Raw genomic sequence first — 5256 nt, 5'->3', positions numbered from 1 at the left:
TGTACACGTCCACGAAGACCTCCGGGTGCTTCCGCATCGCTGCTTTTACCGCAGTGTTCGGGATGCCGTCCAACCCTGGCGCCTTGGACGACGCCATCCGCTCAGCCAGTAGCAGGACCTCCGAGCTCGTGACCGGCCTCAGAGCGACGTGTGAGGCGGTGCTCGCTTCGATGTCCGGCCACTCGAACGCTGGATGCTCCGGGAACAAGGCGTCGACGATCGGACCAAGAACAGCGCGGTCCGTTTCCGGTGGCACCCGGCCGCGAAGCTTCGCTCGCACAACCTTGTACCCAAGACCGAACACCTCAGCCTCGACGCCGTCAATCAGCTCTTGAAGGCTGCTCTCCTTGCTGTTCTGGATACTGGCCTGCAGCAAACGACGACAGTCCTGCAGTCCGGCAGACGTCGCAGCACGCTCCGACGGTTGAGCCCGACGATGGGCTGCCTCCGCTGCTTCGCACTCTTCCCTCAAGCGCTCGATGTCCGGAGACCACCAGTACACCTGGGGCTTGCGGTGGAAGGTAGCCCCGTGTACTCTCTCCATGGTCTCATCGCACGCCCGAGTAAGTCCGCCAACCAGCCCCTCCGGAGTGTCGACCTGTCCGAAGCGGCCGACTGTGAGGGCGATGTCAAAGCTCTTCCGGACGAACTGCATCGTCTTCCACCGAGTTCCGGCATGCCTGGCTGTCCCGTCACTGGCTGCTGCTTGGCTTTGGTGCTGCTGGCCACGTCGCCTGTTCCGTTGACCCGGAACCTCCACCTGGAACTCGATGTATGCGTGATCGCTGCCGGAGAAGCGGTTAAGCACGCGCCATGAGTCCGGCCGCACAATGGATTGGCTGGCGAAGGAGACGTCGATGACGCTTTCCCGTGCAACCCCGTTGCCCTTGAAGGTGGGCACGTTGCCACGGTTCAGCGTCTGCAGCGCCAGCTGCTCCACCACGCTTAGGAGCTCCTGCCCCTTCCGGGTAGTGCGCGCACTCCCCCACTCCTCGTTCCAGGCGTTGAAGTCCCCAGCCAGGACTGATGTTGTGTGTCCCACCAGCGACACCTCCACCGCACCAAGAAACTCCTCGAAGTCATCAAGACCGCTGCTGGGCGACACGTAGCAGCTGGCGAACGTAACTCCCGCTATCGTGGCAACCACCAGTCCCGGGACGACGCTTCCCCACAGACGCTGGATGGGGTAAGCCCCCGTTGCGACGATCGCCACGCTCAACTCCTCATCAACAGCCCATCGCGGATCATCTCGAGGCGGCCGATACAGCTCACAGACAAGCACCACCTGAACATCCATCTCGCGAGCCGTCTGCATCAGCAGGTCCTGAGCTGTCCTGCTCCGCCCAAGGTTGATCTGCAGCACCTTTAGCGTCGGCACGTCAGATGCCCGACCGGATGCGGACCGCTGCACACAGCACAGCACACCTCCGCCGTGCAGCTCTTCGCCTGATGATCCGGCTTCCCGCAACGAATGCAGCTGGCCGAGCGGTCGACTTCGCTCGTGCACGCTGCCCGGACGTGTCCCATCTCCAGACACTTGTAGCAACGTTGCTGCCGCGTCTGCGCTGGAGCCACCTTCCGGATCAGGCAGGACGTGTACTTGATTTTGACAAACTTCCCGTCCAGCTCCTCTGCCGCCTTCGTTGTCACCCGCGCTATCGCCACCTTCGTGCCGTCCCACGCTGGTCGCAGCCGAACCGAAGTCTCCTCCACGGTGTGCTGGCATAGCTCGGAGAGTGCCTTCGCCACGTGTGTCTCCTCCGCTAAAGGGTCGACCGCGTCCATCCGGATGTCGACCGTGGGAGTCACCAATCGTGCTGATGCCGGCAGTTCCGCCTTCGCGCACACGTCTTTAATGCACTGCAGCACCTCTGCAGCGTTCGCACTCTCCTTCAGCTCCATAACGAGTCGGGAGCGTGTGGTGCGTCGTCCTACTCCGAGGGCATCTGCATACTTCACCATCTCTGGAGCCCCACGCACAACCTGGTAAACCTCGGTCCAGGTTTGTCCCTCTGCTGGGGCGACCTCGATTGCGTCCGGCTTGGTCTTGCGCTGCCGTTGACGCCCTCCGCCTCGCCGTGTTGCAGGCTGGCTACGCCAGGCCTGTTGCCCCTGCTGTTGTTGGGGCTGCTGTGACGATGGTCCTGCAACCGCCTGTCGCCAGACCTTCGCCCGTTGTTGTTGCAGCTGCGGCCACTGCTGCTTCTGCTGCTGCTGCTGCTGCTGCTGCTGCTGCATGCTCGCTGATTGACGTGCCGGCTTACGGCGCACCACCTCAGTCCAGGAGCCGCCATCCTGGTCCGGAGACGGCTCCACCATAGCCGTCACCGCAACCTGCTGTCGCTGCCGCTGCTGCTGCTGCCCACGCTGCTGCTCACTCTGCTGCTGCTCCATCCGACGCCGTGGCATTGGGGTCGGCGAATAAGCCACAGAGGCGCGTATCGGCTCGCCCAGCTGCTGCTGCCCTCCGACCACCTGCAATATCAGCTCATTAAGCGCGTCACGCTCGCGCCGATGAGCCTCACGATCGAGCCGTTGTGCCTCTCGAAGTGCAGCGATTTCCGCCGCCGCTATCTCCTCCCGACGTACAGCCGCCGAGAGTGCCACCTCCGCATCGCGACGAGCATTCGCTTCTGCTGACGCCATCTGGACCCGGAAGAGGGACAGCTCCTCCTGCAGCTTGGCGAGCATGGCCCGCAGCTCCTCGTTAGTGCGACAAAGCTCGCGCATCTCCTCGTCGCGTTGCGCTGCAGAACCGGTAGAGGTCGTCTCCTTGACGACCGGCATCGATGACTTCGTAAGCAGCACTCGCGGCTGCAATGAAGGACGATTCATCGGCGCAACCCTCTCGTCCGTCGACAAGGTCCTCGACCGCAAAGACCTTGCACCGTCCATGGTGCTTGGCTTCCCCAGGTGCCAAGCAAACCCTAATGAAAAAGAATCGACTTACTTGCCTCTCCGTTGATCGACTCCGAATTGATGGCAGCAAGTAGGTCTCGCCGAGACGAATCCAACGAGGTGTCGGACGTCCAAATCGGACCAGCGGTTCCGAAACGGTGCACAAATGAAAATTCCGCTCGCACACACACACACACAAAACCCAGTTCCGGGGCCGTTCACTGGATCGCCCCCCCTGGTACGGCAAAAGCTGGCTCTCGCGAAGACGATTCCAGGGAGGTGTCGCACGTCCGGATCCGACGAAAACTGACGAAGTGGTGCACGATTTGGCCACCGATTTTCACACACACACGGTCGAATATGTCCCGCACTCTGGCCACCGCACTATGGGCCCGATTGACCCGTTGAAGACACGTATCGACGCGTCTTGCCGAGACGCTTCGAACGAAGTGCTACCCGTCCCAATCGGTCCACTTTTCACGAAGTTGTGCAATAAAATGTTTTTCCGCACTAACACTAATGCACTCGCACACTAACACCACCAAACGGATTTTTCCAGATAGCAGAACTCAGCCGTTTATGAACCGATCCTGGCGATCCACGGATCGATCGACGCGCCCGACCGAGCCCTATCCGATGGTGGGTGGATCGAGGGGGTGATGGGAGGAAGCTGGCCTCCAAAAACCCGAAAAACCCCCTTTTTTCCGCCTTTTCGCTGGTTTCCAGGCTGTTTCCGGTCCGATCGACTGCCGGAAAATTTTGGTCGATGCGTCCTCGTGTTCCGGTACTGATGGGACTCTCAAACTTACCAAAAATCAGCGTTTAACTCGTCTAAAAATTGATCTTCCGATCCGCTCAATGGATCGCCTCCGAAATAACGGCAACAGCTGCGTCTCGTCGGCGCATTTGCAACGAGGTGCCGGACTTCGAAATCGGACCAGCGGTTCCGAAACGGTGCACAAATGAAAATTCCGCTCACACACACGCACACACAAAACCCAGTTCCGGGGCCGTTCACTAGATCGCCCCCCCTGGTACGGCAAGAGCTGGCTCTCGCGAAGACGATTCCAGGGAGGTGTCGCACGTCCGGATCCGACGAAAACTGACGGAGTGGTGCACGATTTGGCCACCGATTTTCACACACACACGGTCAAAATGTCCGGCACTCTGGCCACCGCACTATGGGCCCGATTGACCCGTTGAAGGCACGTATCGACGCGTCTTGCCGAGACGCGTCCAACGAAGTGCTAAACGTTAAAATCGGTCCACTTTTCTCGAAGTTGTGCAATAAAAATGTTTTCGCACTAACACTAATGCACTCGCACACTAACACCACCAAAGGATTTTTCCAGATAGCAGAACTCAGCCGTTTATGGACCGATCCTGGCGATCCACGGATCGATCGACGCGCCCGGCCAAGCCCTATCCGATGGTGGGTGGATCGAGGGGGTGGTGGGAGGAAACTGGCCTCCAAAAACCCGAAAAACCCCCCTTTTTTTCGCCTTTTCGCCGGTTTCCGGGCTAATTCCGGTCCGATCGGCCTGCGGCCAATTTTCCCGGGTGAGTCCCAATGGGCCACTCCTGTTACGATGATTAAACCCGCGCCAGGTTGCAAGGTTGATTTTTGAAAATTCAAAAACCGGGCCGGAAAAAACTCCCTGGTTTTTGGGAGTAGCGGGGGGGGACTTGGCACACGTGTAGAGGACCCCAATCGAGGGCCGGATGCCAAAATCCAAGTGGCCAGGTGGCCAACCGACCGAGTTATTAAATTTCAAAAATTTAATAACTAATTAAATAATATTGGCCTTCCACTTTGCCAAATCTTCAAGATGTCGCCCGAAAACACGTGGTGGATTTTACACGCACTTTTTGAAACCGGAAATGCAAAAAACCTCCAACTTTGGGCGCTAATAACTCCGTTGGTTTTCAACGCACAGAAACGGCAGACCACTTCATCGAATCGGGACGTTCTCACTTAACGTTCTACAATATTTTTAAATCGATTCGCGCACTTATAGAGGGCAATATAAACCGGACACTCAAAAACACCAGTTTTTTGATGACCACTTCCGGTGGCATACACACACACGCACAAACTTCACACCGTTGGATGCGTCTTTTCAATACGCGTCTTTTGATGTTTCACTTTTGAAAATCCGTTAAGAATTGACGAAGTTATTCACGAAAAACTGGTCCCCGGAAAATCCCATACAAATTGTATGGCGGGAACCGAAACCGGAAACGCGAAAAACCTCCAACTTTGGGCGCTAATATCTCCGTTGTTTTTCAACGCTCAGAAACGGCAGACCACTTAAACGAAAGGTCTCGTTCGCGGTAATCACGTTCACATATTTTTAA

The sequence above is a fragment of the Anopheles funestus genome, assembly GCF_943734845.2.
Source record: "Anopheles funestus chromosome X unlocalized genomic scaffold, idAnoFuneDA-416_04 X_unloc_68, whole genome shotgun sequence".
In the NCBI taxonomy this organism is placed as follows: Eukaryota; Metazoa; Arthropoda; class Insecta; order Diptera; family Culicidae; genus Anopheles; species Anopheles funestus.
Note: the sequence above shows the minus strand (reverse complement) of the source record.